The sequence below is a fragment of the Bactrocera neohumeralis genome, chromosome 3 (assembly GCF_024586455.1).
Source record: "Bactrocera neohumeralis isolate Rockhampton chromosome 3, APGP_CSIRO_Bneo_wtdbg2-racon-allhic-juicebox.fasta_v2, whole genome shotgun sequence".
Classification (NCBI taxonomy): Eukaryota; Metazoa; Arthropoda; class Insecta; order Diptera; family Tephritidae; genus Bactrocera; species Bactrocera neohumeralis.
This window is the reverse complement of record NC_065920.1, coordinates 75,327,576-75,343,228: the sequence shown is the minus strand read 5'-3', so window position 1 is coordinate 75,343,228 and position 15,653 is coordinate 75,327,576. Positions and strand designations below refer to the sequence as shown.

The 15,653-nt window shown below is 33.6% G+C and overlaps 1 protein-coding gene across 7 annotated transcripts in view; it reads right to left on the bottom strand.

Moving 5' to 3' along the window:
- The window catches only part of LOC126751973 (protein sickie), a 474,537-nt gene that overhangs the window by 137,490 nt on the left and 321,394 nt on the right, over positions 1-15,653 (bottom strand). The window contains exon 1 of one of the 7 annotated variants that reach the window (XM_050462478.1): positions 1,276-1,621. The exons of 5 other annotated variants lie outside the window; for them this stretch is intronic. The gene's annotated coding sequence lies outside the window, so the exon portion shown is untranslated. Of the gene's footprint in view, positions 1-775; positions 1,247-1,275; positions 1,622-15,653 lie in introns of those variants that run through there. One more of the 7 variants, XM_050462477.1, reaches the window with a different exon arrangement.

The following is a 15,653-nucleotide window of genomic DNA, read 5'->3' as shown; positions in this document are numbered from 1 at the left end:
TGGAAGCTTTTTATGAGGCTTTTTGGGCAGATTGGCATCTAGAACTTATTCAACTAAGGAAAATTACATGTGAACAAAATCCTGGGTGGAAGATCATGGTTTCCCAAGATATGCTAATTAATTGAGTGAATGATTGAATCCACTTTCTGATTTTTGAGTAAAGACCCGAAAATATATAAATTCATTTAGTTGGAACTATTATACGACAATATTTTTCATACCAGAAAAATACAAAAAAAAAACATTTCAAATGAAATTAATGTATGTATGTATATAAGCAAGTCTATTCTTATAATAGTTTAAGTTAGAGAAATGGGGTTGAAAAAATATTAATATAGAAGAGTATATCGTCACCTAAAATGCAAAATAACGTAACATCACTTTTCATAAGTTTACAGGCGAAGAAAAAACGATAAAATAGAAACCACTCATATTGAAACAAAATTTGAGTTTTGGTTATGTATTGGTTATATTGGACAGTGGAAGCTTAAAAGTTTTTAGCAATAAAAAACTCAATTTCGAAAGTTTTGATGATATTGGAAAAAAATTTGAGTATTGGTTATAAAATGGTTATATATTGGTTATATGTTGGTTATATATTGGTTATATAGGACAAAGGAAGCTGAAAATTTTATGCTACATATACATATGTAATATGATGTTGTGAATCGTAAGCAATAAAAAACTTAATTTCGAATTTTTTTGATGATAAGTTATTTTGTATTTTAGTGACGATATGCTCCTTTATATTCAAAAAACTGATTTCTTTGTTTACCTTTGTTACTGCGTGGCTCAGCAGACAGCTCAATAGTCTAAGCTCAGTTTTTCATCCAAAAAATATATAATTTTTCGCAACATTTTGTATTTTGAAAGCTGCATACTAATCCGATCACTTTAAGTTATAAGGACACATTAAAATTCTCAAAAAAAAAAAAACAAACACCAAAGTAGCAAACTGAGCCAATATTAAACTTGAGGATCACAGTGAAAAAGGCAAGGGTGAAGGCAAAAAGTAGTGGCACACGAGAAAAAAAAACCTATGACTGCCGCGTTATTTGCAATCAAACATTTTGCCACAAGCACAGACGCGCGTACACTATTTCAGTTTAAAGGACAACACAGAATATTTGCGGTATACTTAATGGCACTCGTATAACGGCGTATAACGGCGTGTAACGGCAAAACCAGCGCTCACACTCGAGTCAAGTGGCGGACAAAACGTGCCGAAATTTTTAATTTATAGATGCACACACACACACACACAAGTATACATACATATGTATTATTCGCGTATTTGTTTGAATCCTGACAGCCGCAACACAATGGCGCAAGGATACCGGAAGTAAAATAGCGTAGGGTGTGGCACTATCGTTTCGAGCATACTTTTATTTCAAACTTTTAGTATTATTGCTGTATTTTGCCATTTTTTTCGATTGCAATATATATTCACTGCATTTTTATTTTATGCTCTTTTACACACAGCCACCACTCAACACAGCATACTTAATTATACACAACAGACACGCTATTATACTAGAGCCTTGTGCGAGTAGCGCTCGTATTTTTCGCGTCCAACCGCATCCACCGAAAGTCAAAATATGTTTCCTACTTTGCTTTTGGTCGGCGACGCGTTTGTAGCTGTTGCAAGCAGACCAGCTGGTTATTATACTGTGAAGGCGCAGCGTAAATAATAAATGAAAATGGTAAAGCGAGAGCGTGGTGTGTTTTCGAAGTTCGAATTTTAAGAGTAGTATTGATGAGTGAAGAGCGGAAACTGCTGTGGTGAAGTTCTGCTGTATGTGGTGTAGAAAGCTGTTGCTGAGTTGAATTGTACGTTTGATAGAAAGCTTTTGACGAATAAAATATGCGACGGGTTAATTCGAGAGACTGGGGTTATTTATTGGTTACAAAGAGGTAAAAATATTTTCTTGACTATCAAAACTTTTTTGACAGCTAGTGAAATAAACAAATTTTGACACAAATTGTAACGAAATGAATTTGAAAATTTAACTTAATTAATTTAACACGTAAACGTGGCAGAAAGTTTAACGAAAATGTAAATTTAAAATGCATAATGTCATTCAGAAGCAGACTAAGCTTTCAAAAATAAGCTTTTAAGTCTGTTTCGAATTTGTATGAATTACACATGCGAATTTAATGGTGAAAATTAGTATAGGCAAATGCAAATGTGTAGAATATCAAAGTCCAACCTGTAGAATCGATTTTCGAACTTCGGTATAACTGTCAAAAAGGTAAGGGGTGTGAAAATTAATTATATATAAATGATCAGCGCGATGAGCTGAGTCGATTAGCCATCAAAAAGTTGTTCATTTGTTGGAACCGCCGACATTGGACTACTATAGTATATAGTTACAATACAAACTGATCAATCAGAATCAAGACTTGTATGGAAAACTTCTTCTATTTGATATCTTCAAGAAATTCAGCATGGGCTCTTCTCTAAGATAGTTACGTAATCTGCAAATAAATTGTTCTGATCGGAACATTATAGCATATAGCTTCCATAAAAATAGAAAGATCGGACTAAAATGCTTGTGTGAAAACTTTTTCTTTTGACCGAATATTTTCCCAAAATTTTCACGGATTATTACCTAAGGCAACAGTTCAAATTCCGAAAAAACTGTTCAGATTGGACTATTATAGCATATAGCTGTCATACAAATGACTTATCAAAATCATGCCCTTGTATAGAAAAGTTCCATATTTTATGAGATATCTTCAAGAAATTTGGTTCGACTTATTATTAAGGCAAAGCTTCCATACGAACAGATCGATCAAAATCAAGTTCTTGTAAGTAATGCTTGTATTTGTGAAGGGTATATTAGCTTTGGTCAGACAGAAGGTGAAACCGAAGTTAATATTTTTTCTTGTTTTTATAGATTGCCATGCACTATATGTGTATACGTTATTATTGTCCAACGATAAACAGTTTCCAACTCACGCATGCTTACAATCTTTCCACAGTTGTTAAAATGCAATTTTCGAATTAAAGTGACAGTTGACAGCAACAAATGTCAAAGTAAGAAATTTCTATCTCGAGGAAAGCACATAAACTCAACTCTACGCGTGTAGCAACAACAGCCGCAGGACATTGAACACATACACCCGCACTTATATGAGCTAGTATATGTGTTATATACATGACTGCCGCAAATGTCAAAGCAAATAGTACAAAAGACAAGGGAGAGTGTGTACCGCGAGAGCGGCTAATACTTTTCGAAGAGCTCAGCAGAATATGCAACAATTGCTTTTCGAAAAGCTGTTGTAAGAGCGCTGATATTAGACAGTTCAAAGCATATACTCTTAATAATCATACATTTTGTATTCATTCATAAAATTAGCAAAGGCTAGTAAACGCTGTTGCGAAACTGGTTGTTGTTGTGTTTTAATATAAATATACTTTAATAGTATTGAACAAAGGTGTGCAGGTTCGGAAGCAATAATTTATTTATTTTATTTCAGAATATTTTTTTTTGTTGTTTTAATTGTCGCTCCGCAAACTTGTCTTCAGCAGCCCACACAGCTGTTGATTGCGCGCTGCTGCCGCTGTTGCTGCCTACTTTGTGAATGAAAGCGAATTTTGCTTTTGGCGAAAATTACTGCAGTGCAACCAAAGCGTAGTATTTTTTCAATATTTTATTGCCGCCACAGATACTCGCAGCTCAGCGCTGTTGGCGTACGAAACTTGTTTACTTGCAGTTTTGTTGTTGTTATTGCAGCATGTAGTACTCACATGGGCGCGTAGTCGACACATGGATAGATAGTTCGTAGACGGAAAGAATGTTTTTGGCCTACGTTGCGCTGTTCGTAAATTGGCGGAAGAGGCGTTAAGGTGGAAAAGTCACGCGTGCGCATGCGCAGTGCAGTGTGCCAAACTATGAGTATATGGCAGTTAGATTATTGACTGTGGCTTGCGACTAGCCAGCAGGCGATATGCAATTGTGCAATCGAATGGTCTGCGAATTTACTAATTTTTAACGGCATGCAGGTGTGTGGTGCAACAGATGACAGATGACAGCTCTTGTGGGCATTTTGTCGGTTCGGTAGATTAGGTATAGATTTCTGTGTCGACGCAGGATCTCAATGGTATTTTGGTAGAAAGTTTATTGATAAAAATATTTATGAAACTGCAACTATGCCCTGGTTAGATTAGGTCATAGGAAGGATCCAAAATCGATGAATCTCACTTATAGAAATTGCCGTTATTTGTATTACCCCTCAACTCCGAAAAGGTGAATCACTAGATCGTCATCGATCATCGATAGACGAAGCTTTAAGTAACCATGACAGTATATTTTAGAAAAAAATTAAGAGTATGAAATCTTTAGATAATTTTCCTGAAAAGCCAATAATTTCTCTATCAGTTCTGAGCGGTTTCACAGTCAATATTGATTATTTTTCATAGTATTTGTAAATGGACAAGATAATTTTTACCGTTATTCTGTTTTTGTGACCTAAATTGTATTGAATCTGAAGGAAGTGTCTATAATTTTAATCTTATTTACACTATCTAACTTACAATAAAAATCTTTTTATGGTTCTAATGAACGCAATTATGAAAAATGACATAGATTTTCCAACAATCGACGTCCCTGCAAAGGAAACGTACAACCGCTTTAATGGACCAAGATTATAGTCAGCGTGTGGAGATATACATATGTATACATCTGCATATAATAATTTTCAGTAGATGCCCTGTAAGAAATTTCTATATTAAAAGTGAGTTTAAAGCTCATTTACAATTGTAATATGGAACACTTATTCGAATTTGTTTGTTTAGGGCAAATTACATGTATACCATCTGATCAAATCTGACTCAGACTAGTTCATTTTAACTGCGCGTGCAAGCCGATTCAATAAAGAAACTTTCCTAGATTGCTACAACCTATCTTTTATGTTCGTGTGAAGTTTGAACTCCATATGTTAATATGTTTCAAAGCTATGAAAAACAGCCAACGCAAATTCAGTTTTTGCCATTGAAAAAAATGAACACTGAGTTCGCTTGAAATTTTGTTTTTCCAATGGGAGCACGGCCACGAACTGATTCAAAATGCTGCAAAAGTGCTCTTGAGACGTCTACTTTATCACCAGGACGAGTAGTTGAGTAGCACTAAGTATTCAGTGGAAGTCGTGAAGGCATCAAAAACATACCTCATGCGAATCGTTCATCTCTGGTAATGACGATAACTTCGAAAAAGTTTAAGAAACAGTGATAGAAAATCATCGTGTTTTCTTGAGAGAGATAACGTTTAGGGTATGAAGTATGTCAAAGCCAGATTCATACCAAAACCTGAATGTTTTGTACAACCGACGTTGAGTAGAGGTCGCAAAAGAGATGCTTGACAACGTGTCTGAGGACCCTTTATTCATCAAGAGCAACATTACTGTCACAAGACGTGGGTTGACGAATATGATGTCGAAAGTCTGCAAGATATTAACGAGTGGCGCTACCAAAATAAAGCCGAAACGGAAAAAAACCAAAAATTCACTGCAGTCACTGAAGAGCATCCGAGCTGAAGCTTATAGCAAGTGTTTGAAAAATTAAATTAAGAATTGGTATGTTTTTATGGGCTCAATGAGAGTCTTGTTTAAAATCGATAATAAAGATTTGTGTTAAAATATGTGAAAATTTAATTTTTTTGTCAGTCCGGTGAAATTTTGATTCAATGGTATACTCGCATAAGCAGCTTGCCAACTGCAGTTTCCTTTATTGGCTTGGCAACTTACTAGGTTTTAATAGCTAATACAGCTTATATATTCCTATATACCTACAGATGCTCATATATGTATGTTTGTAGTATATACGCTCTATGCATAAATGCTGAAACACATGCCACTCTCTATTGGCAACCAAGAGTTAATACCTTCAATTGGCAACTGCTCGCACACATAAATGTATATACATACTTATAAGTATATGCATACCTATATAAATATATATGCATATACATATATACAGTCATGTGTACATACATGCCCGTATCAATTGAATGATTGTGAGTAAATATATCTGCATGCAAATATATACCAACACATGCCTGCCAATGCTGACTTGTGGCAGCTGCCGCAGCACACACGATACAAGTTGTCTTAAGTGGGCGGCTGGTGGTAGCAAAAATTATAAGGTTGCTAGAAATTAACGATTATTATGATTGCTCCTACACGTTGCACTGAATTTCGCAATCGATTTTATGTAAGAGAGGCTGGGAAATATACAATTTTTAGTTACGGCAAAGGTGAGGCAAGGGAGAACTTGGAAGATTGTTGGACTGCCGTATATTAGGTATGACAGTGTGAGCTTTCACGTGTATTACAATGTTAATAGGATGCTGTTACATAATTTAGTGAGAGTTTACGTAAGCCAATACGTATGTATATACATTTACTTATTATTATCCTTGAAATATCCGCAAGTTCATTGTCAGCAATTGACGCCCACACAATGACAGAAGTGTAACAATGGCAATGCTATGCGATTCAAAGATTTAATTTCACTGTCATCCCAACCCTCAGGCGCTTTTGTTTTGATACTCTTTCATAACATTTTTGTGATTTCACTTCATTCTCTTTTGAGACCATTTCCATTGTTAGATAAAATGCAATATTTTTGTCTGTGTACGATGAGACTTGTGGCTTTCGATTTTGATTTGTTGAATTAAAGTGTCTTTAGATTTGATGAATATGAAAATTAAAAACCTCAATGATGTTTGTTTAACAATAAGATATAAGTTATCCCCAGGGATTAAAGGATGAAAGCCTAATTTTTAATTTTTTAATTTTATTTAAAAAAAATTTTTTTTTTTAATTTTTTTAACCACTATGCCTGAGATTATATGAAGGATTTTTGTCAAAATTGTAAAAATATTAGAAAAAAATAATAAAAATATAATAAATTAAATAATTAATATTTAATATCAAATTAATTTTTCTCAACCCTTCCTCTCATTTCGCGCTTCATGGGCGAATGTGAATGTTTAAAATGTAAAAGCGCAGCAGAAATAAAGCCCTTTAAGAAGTCTCGGAACTCCCTCTCTTATCTATGTTCTACTGCAGTGTTATATATTACGATAAACTGACAAAAACTGACCTAAGCAATTGAAATTTTGATCAACTACTTTTGAATATGCAAATAAAATCTTATTATTTTTACTTTTGCCACACAATATTGGATGTAAAAGAGAAACTCCCCTTCTTTAAAGAGTAAAATTCTGTTTTCAGTGGATATAGCCTCCAGGTGAGTTTCTCTCTTACACACAATACTGTTATCTGCCTTTCATCAACCGCGCCATCTATGGTAAAAGCTCAAGATGAAGCAGAGAACGTAAATTATATATGATATACGCTCTCTGCTTGAGATTTTAGCTTTGAAAAATTCCCCACAGAGGTCGCGACCAGTGATACAGTGAAGGTGAAATTTGTAATCGAAAGTCATTATTATACTATTACGTTATATATATTTTTACTCTAAAAATTTGTTTACCAAGTATTGAAAGTTAAATGAATATAAAATTTATACATTAATATTTAATTTCTCATTAATTATTGTGAACAAAAAAATTTATGAATTCCGTTCATTGCATGTTTTTAAAAGTATGTTTAAAGGCCATTGTATTTAGAAGACAATTTTCTTCTCTGTGGTATGTGTTGCAATATTTCATTAACGATCAGCTTGACGAGTTGTGTTACTTTAGCTGTGTCAATTTGTTTGTATATCCGCCAACTACTTTCGCAGTTTCTGAGATATCGATCTGAAATTTTGCACACGTTCTTTTCTCCCCAAATAGCTGCTCATTTGTTGGAACAGCCGATATCGGATTACTATACCACATATCTGCCATACAAATTGAATGTTTGGAATCAAGTTTTTGTATGGAAAAATTATTTATTTAACGACTTGCTTGCACGAAATTTGGTTCGACGTATTATTTAAGAGAACGGCATATTCTCTGAAGAAATTGTTCAGATCGGACCACCATATAGGCTATGTGAAGTTGCCATACAAACTGACCAATCAAAACAAATTCTTGTAAATAATCTTTCATATTTGTGAAGGGTTTTATAGCGTCGGCGCAACTGAAGTAAACGTTTTCTCTTGTTTTCCCTTAAATTCCTATTAACCTAATTACCCAAATAATCCGTACAAAGTACCTGACCCTATTTAAAAGTGTCATAGCAACTTATGAGCTTATTGCCCCTCGGAGGCGTTCAAGCAACACTCAAACGCTCAAATCAAAATAATTTGGGTGACTACTAAAAATTAGGAGTAGGGACTCCGTAAAATATGATTCCTTTAAGCAACATTTAGGGCAGTTAAAAATATTTTTGGGTATTCTTGGTCTCCTGACAAGGCATGTCATACTATTGTACAACTTTTCTTTACCCTCACGACTCGCACTTTTCACTCTTGTTTGTGCTCCAACTAATGGTTGCTGTGTTATTTGTATCAATTTAGCAGCATTTTTTGGTATTTTTTTAAATTTTTCTCCAATTTTCCCATTTCAGAGTTATTTTTTCACTCGTTGCACGTCCTTGTCTAATGAACTGTGAACGTTAATGTTGTGCGTGTAAGGATAAGCACAAAATTTCTGGATAATGGCTAAAATTGATTATGTTTTCCAACTGTTACTACTGCTCTTGCCAGCTACTCGTTCAATTTGATTGATTTTTTGTTTTGTTTATGCACCTAAAAATATGCTACGTGTTTCGAACGTGCTTTGCATTCAAAGTGTGGGATATTTTGCGCGAGTGGCCAAATTTAGTGAAGTATGCTGTTAATATTTATGGTGACAATTTGTTTTTAAAGAAAATTGAGTTGTTAATATATTAGTTCAAGTTATTAGTTTGTAGTCAAGTAGTGAGGGTAGCACTTTTGGTAAAAATGCAGTTTTGAAATTGAGTTCTGTAACTCATAACATTTTTTTTCATTTAGGAAATATTTCTGGACATTTTTGTATTTTTTTTTTGGTTTTCAAAACATGTTTTACTCAGAAAAAAAAGCAAAATTTTAAAGTTTACCTCGACAAAAGTTTTTTGCAAGCATTAAAAGTACACATGATTTCCGCTTAAACAACTCCGTTATATTTTTTATACTAAGAGGTGTTGTTTTTTTTAATGCACACACCATTAAAAACTGTTAAAACCAAGCATTAACGGCAGGACATCACATTTTTCAGTGACATTAAAATACAAGCTTGCATATTTTAGGGCACACGGACACAGCATGCGAGCGCCGACAGCGTCAGCAGTTGCGCCTTGACAACAATAGTGAAGATTTATGAGAATGGTAGCAGGAATATAAAAATTTTGAAAAAATATCCAATGCGCGCACTTAAAATTGAAAAAATGTAATCTTAAGCGAAAGCACGCACTCACACCTAGAAACACAAGGCAACGTCTTAGCAATAAAGTGCTTCCGGCTATTGTGGCGTGCTGCTGGCGCACATCCTTTCGCTTTGGCTCACACTTAAAGCAGCGGACAGCATTGTCTAGGCGGCCATAAATCAAAAGCTTCTAAGAGAGCTACGTGGCAGAAATTTTACAGTTAACCAACGCACGCAAAACCACAAGCGCGCACACATACATACATACACATAAATAAGCAGTGTTAGCGTTAGTAAGGTCGACAGGCTGCGACTCGCCAGGCGTGCAGCTGACAGCCTTACAGCGAGAGCCCACAGTTTGCGCTACGAATTGAAAATAATTTCCTCCGCGTATATGTTAGTGTGTGTTAGTATGCGTAAATGCCGCCAGCAAGGACATGCCATGCTCACTGTGGCGTGATAAGAAATGGCCGCTGGCCTTTGGAAGAATTTTCACTTTCTCCATTTACTATTACGCTATAAATAGAAAGCCTTGTTGTTGTTGTATGTGCTAGCGTGCGCAATGCAGGCGTCACGCTGTCTGGTCTGCGCCAGACTGCCGCCCCTAGTAAAACTAGAAAAACAGCAGGAATTTTCGAAATTCCTCCTCCACTACCGCTGGCAACCTCTGTCCAGTGCGTGTCCAGACGCTTGTGTCGGTTATTATCGCATTTACTATCGCCTACAACTGTTATGAATTTTTATTTATTGCTGTTGTTGCTTTTGTTATTGTGTCTGGCAGTCATTTGAAAAAGCTTGTTGCATGCCATGCTCTCGCTTTTTATTGCGGTTGTTGTTGTGAATTTATTTTTAATGCCCTTAATATTTATTTTTTAGATATTTTACAGGTAAGCTGGCAGGATTAGCAACGTTTTATGGTTGCTTTGTTGTTGCTGGACGTGCGGAAATTCAATTGTCGAAGCTGTTGCATGTTTCTGACCGGCAACGTGATTGAATGCTGCTCATTGTTGCTTGGCATGTAATTTAAGCGATGTACTGGGTTGTAGTATTTTCGAAGTATACTTTTGGGCGGTGTGAGTGAATAAAATTCAATTTAAGCTTTTTTAGAGAATCTGATGCAATTATTTTAAATAATATTTATTCCTATTAATATTATTGCTAAAAAAGGTCTATGGAGGCTCACAACAGATGATCTCAATGTTACAACAAATTTTTATTCAAAGTGTTATTAATTTCTCAAAGCCAACTTCAAATCCTTATAATTGCTGTTCAAAAATTGTTTCGATATTTTTATCGATTATAATCAATGCTTTATCTATATTTTTATCGATTTTTATACATATTTTATCGATATTAATAGACATTTAATCATAACAATCGATAATAATACTTGTATATTCAAACTCAATAAAATAACGGTTGATATTATTAATTTACAGTAACGTTTTTATTACTGTATGCAAATCTAAATTTATCGAAAATTAAAATTAAATGTTAAAATTATTTTATTATACTGTTATTAAATAATATTTCTAAATCGATATTTTTAACGATATTAATCGATATATTTTTTGGTTCATATTTCGATTGACGCTGAATGATTTTATCATTATCGATATAAATAAATATTAATCGATAAAATTGTGTTGATAATTATCGATAAAATTATTTAAATTCGACAAATTAACAGTTAGTATTATTAGTTTATTATTAGTTTATATAGAATGTTAAAATGTTCCTATTATACTTCTACTTACTAATGTTTTCGAAACTTTATCGATATTAATCGAAACATTTATCGATATTTCTTATACTTGGTCAATATTTTGACTGTAATTGAATGATATTTTCATTATCGATAAATATATTAATCGATAAAATTCTGATAATAATAATCGATAAAAAATACATAAAAAATCGACAAAATAACAGTTAATATTATTAATTTACCATTTTTATCAATCGTATTTATTAATGCATGCAAATCTAATTTCTTACCACATACTTATTACAAACATTCTTAAAAATAACTACAAATAATTAATGAAATATTTAAGTAACATTCAATTACAAACTCGATACCTGAATGTAATGCGAATTTATCTTCAATTAATGACATCTTCTATATCGATCGATATATTATCGATAGGTTGAAAAATTATCGTTTAATACCAGTTATTTTTCAAACAAACATAAAATTATGTAAAATCGGTATCGGTTACTGCACCTTAATTAATCGATAATCTTCAATTATTGATAATACAATTATCGATATCTTTAAAAAATATCGTTCAATAACGGTTATTTTTTAAACAAACACATAAATTAATATAAAATCGGTATCGGTTACTGCACTTTAATTAATCGATAAACGACCATTAGGTACAGTTTCTGTAATAAACAAAATAACAAAGTGCTCCATCTACACGAAGAAGGCCAATTATTTGTGACTTCATCTACGTTTCCTTGCGAAAAAATAATAAAAAAGCAAAATTAAAGAAGTTAATTGCAATTTCAGATACATAATTAAAAAATAATTAAAAAGCTGAATAGTTAGAAGTTCATCATGATTATGAGCGTCATAAAAAGTTATAAAAAATTGTTATTTTTTCGAATCGCAGAAAATTGTAATTTCCTTATTCATCACAAGTTGTCTACATATAACAAAATCTCTACAAACCTAATTGAAACTTCTAATTCAAATTCCCCTCCCCCCAGAAATTCAATTAATGTGCAAGTGGAGTATGAAATTTTTATTACCACTGTTAATGACCTAAATGAAAGAAGAAGTAAAAAGTAAACTTGACAAAATTTTGGTGAGTGAATGTGAAGAACGCCCGCTTGCATTAATTTGTTAGATCAGACGTGATGATTTGCGCGACGTATGCAGGTTCAAGGCGCATGGAGTGGGAAATATGCAAATGAAAGACAACCATCAGCAACAGTATGAAACAGGATATCGCAAGGGAAAAGGACAATGGAGTTTTGCTTGAAAAAACGCTGTATCACTGAAGCTAGAAATGGAGTTTGTATGCAGGAAAAAGGCAAACGGAAGTTGGGAGCAAATTGAAAGTTTCGCAATTGTAATCTGGTCTTTGAAAGAAAGGAAGGGGAGATGCTTGTGTATATGAAACGAAAATTATGTAAAAATGTACAAAGTTAACAAAAAAGAAGTTGAGAAAATGTAGCAACAATGAGATATTGAATAACTTGAGGAAATGAGCGAAATAATAGCAAAAACTGTTTCCAAGGGCGCACCAGAGATGAATGAGTCATTGTTGCGATTTTATTTGAAACTTTAATGATATGTACGATTTTTATTGTTTTTGTTTTAGTGTAAAGGGAATAAATATTTATAAAAAATTTTAAATTTCTTTGAAGCGATTTTTGAAGATCAGTTTTGGAGGTATGCTAAATAATTATTAAAGGAGTTCCGAAAGTCCTATATTTAACTCTTTGAAGAAGTTTATAAGCCGAATTATGTAATATAGATGAAGAATGCTATAATATAACGCTAATAAAGAAGAAGAATATTGATGAAGAATCTAACTCAAATGTTAAAAAAATTATATAAAAACATTATATCATTTCTAGATCATTGAGCCTGTTACTTCGATATTGCTAGGTCTTATTGCTTCTTCTTCTGATTTGTCAGCAAATTCTTCAAGGTATGAAGTCAAACAATTTATTTTTTGAATTTTTGACCACTGAACCCTTTTCTTTCTCATATTTGCTGTATTAAAAAAATCTGAAAAATATTTCAAACAGTTTTTTAATAACTGTTCATAAAGTAGTTGAAGAGAAGTCTATAATTTCTATGTTAGGATTGCGTCTTCTTCTCACTCCTCTCAGTTTGCCTGTGAAAGCAGTTATAAATAAAATTCATGGATGCTACATAATTACTGTCTGATATTCAAAGATAAAAGTTCTGTGCGAAGCAGTCTTCAAAAATGAATATGTGGCAACTCCTTGCTATTGTAATTATGACACAAAATATCTTCCAAACCTTTAACCAAGTTTATATGTATGTTACCGTTATACATATAAAGTTACTTTACTATTATACAAAGGTACTAAGTACCTCTCCATTTCCTAACCGTCCCGAAAATATTATAACTTCTTAATACCCAAATTTGTCAACTACATACATACCTACATATTATATTTAAATTTGGCAATGAACGCCACCGTATTGGGGCAAATGAAGGTGAACAGACCGAACAACCTGACTGTGACAGATTTTACAACAAAATTTACAAGAAAAGCTAGTTATATAACTAAATATAAGCAAATAATTAAAGGCAAGTAGCAGTGAGTAATTAAAAAAAGCAATCAGAAGTAGCAAAACAATGAAGCCAACAACAACAACAGCAACAACAAGGCATTATGCCGAAGGTAACTAAGCAACTATATTATTGTTTTTTTTGTAGTTGTTACAACAAACGTAAATACAACAGCACTAAGCAACCACTTGTCTGTCCGTCGATTGCTGGAGTAGCATGTTGCAAATTTATTGCTTTGACAGGTGACAATTGTATTCGGTTGTCGAGGATGCCATGTTAGGTTGTCGACAGCCGAAGTGAAGTGGCCGTTGCTGTGTGATGCAAGTGGACGCATGCTAGGTGGGTGTGGAGAGTGGGTAACATAGTAGTAAGTAATGTACACAGAAAGAGAGAGAGATACGAGGAATGCAGCAATTGGCATTTCGATTGTATGCCTTGAAGGTGTACAAAAATTAATTGTGATTGTACATATTAAATACAATTGATAAATATATTATTTTTTATATAATTTCAAATCATTAAAAATCAGTTTGTTTGCCTGCAACTGCATTCATAAAGACCACAAAAATATTTCAACAGAAATTTGTGGCTCTAACTATTTTTTCAACAAGTTGAAGGTTACAAAAAGTGCTTTAAGAAAATAAATAAATAAATAAATAAAATTAAAAACAAAAATATTCACATGAAACTAAGCACTGCCAAGTTAATGTGCGAATCACACGCTTTTTTGTGTTTTTGTGTTTTTCTTTTTACTTTTTTATTTTGCCATTCGTTCCGCCTCTTTGCCATTTGGCGTTCCAGTTACACGTAATTAAATTGTATGCCACAATTAAAATGCTCGAAGGCAAACAGCGCGAAGAGAAAAGATAAAAATAAAGCAACGAACTAAAAATAAGTAGATGAATAATAAGTAAAGCGGCGCAAATGAGCAATAAGCGAGGCAGCGAAACAGGCGACAAATCTGGCACTACAAAGCAGCAACGATAAATGGAAACAACAATAAGTGCAAAAAATCAGTTCAAACGCTGTGACGTTTCATGGCTCAGCAGCTGGAGAGTAATTGGCGCAAACGCTTTATTTTCGGCCGAAAACGGGTGCAGCAGTGCAAAAACAAAAATAAAAACAACAATAGTTTTTGAAGTAACAGCATGCACCGCAAGCGTTTTTGACTGAAACTGAGTGCATTCGTTTTTGCTTTCTTGCTTTTCTCCAACAAAAGGGTCCACAAGTAAGCGAGCAGAAAGTGCGTGCGGATTGCAACGAAGTGACTCATTCAAAGCCTGCTGGTGAGTAAAGAAGGGCAAAAAAAATAAGAAAAATGTTAATTTCGGTTGCACCGGAGCTACATACATATAATACCTTTCACAAATACAAAATTTCCATACAAGAACTTGATGTTGATGGTTTAGCTTGTATGCCAACTACAAAATGCTATAGTGGTCCGATTTGAAAAAATTTAAGCGGCAATTAATTTGGATTATAGTTCATACTAAATTTCGTGACGATATCTCGTCAAATAACAGAGTTTTCCATATAAGAACTAGCATTTTTTCGTTTGCATGACAGCTAATAGGCATGGTTATCCGATCTAAACAATTTCTGCGAATAGTGTACTATTGACTTAGACAACAACCCTTGCCAAATTTCATGAAGACATCTCGCCAACTGAAAAAATTTCCTACACAAACACTTAACTCCGATTGTTAAATTTGTTTGTCATCTATATGCTATAAAGGTCCGAGTCGACTGTTCCGACAAATGAGCAGTTTCATTGAGAGATAAGGAGGTGTACAAAATTTCGGACCAATATCTCAAAAATTAAAGACTACTTCGCTTATATACACACAGACAGACGAACTAAGACTCAGCTTATGACGCATATTTTTATATAAAAACTTTTAGGGTATCCGACGTTTCTTCCGAAGTTTGGAACATCGTTGTAATCTTAATATGTTCAGGGTATAATAATTTGCTTTGCACCGCTATTTTGCAGGATTTATTTAGTTTTTTCTTTGTTTGACTTTTGCAT